Raw genomic sequence first — 637 nt, forward strand, 5'->3', positions numbered from 1 at the left:
AAATACTCATGAAAGAAATTGAGGAAAATACAGAGAAATGGAAAAACATTCCATGATCATGGATTGGAAGGACAAATATTGTTAAAATGTCTATGCTACCTAGAGCAATCTACACATTCAATGCAATCCCTATCAAAATACCATCAATTTTTTTCAAGGGAATGGAACAAATAATCCTAAAATTTGTATGGAACCAGAAAAGACCCTGAATAGCCACAGGAATGTTGAAAAAGAAAACCAAAACTGGTGGCATCACAATTCTGTACTTCAAGCTCTATTACAAAGCTGTAATCATCAAGACAATATAGTACAGGTACAAAAACAGACACATAGATCAATGGAACAGAATAGCGCAGAAATAGATCCTCAACTTTACGGTCAACTAATCCTTGACAAAGCAGGAAAGAATATCCAAAGGAAAAAAGACAGTCTCTCCAACAAATGGTGTTGGGAAAATTGGACAGCCACATGCAGAAGAATGAAACTGGACCATTTCCTTACACCACACACAAAAATAGACTCAAAGTGGATGAAAGACCTAAATGTGAGACAGGAGTCCATCAAAATCCTTGAGGAGAACAGAGGCAGCAACCTCTTCAACCTCAGCCGCAGCACCTTGTTCCTAGAAACATCACCA

This window comes from Phoca vitulina, unplaced genomic scaffold (genome assembly GCF_004348235.1).
Source record: "Phoca vitulina isolate PV1807 unplaced genomic scaffold, GSC_HSeal_1.0 scaffold70, whole genome shotgun sequence".
NCBI lineage: Eukaryota > Metazoa > Chordata > Mammalia > Carnivora > Phocidae > Phoca > Phoca vitulina.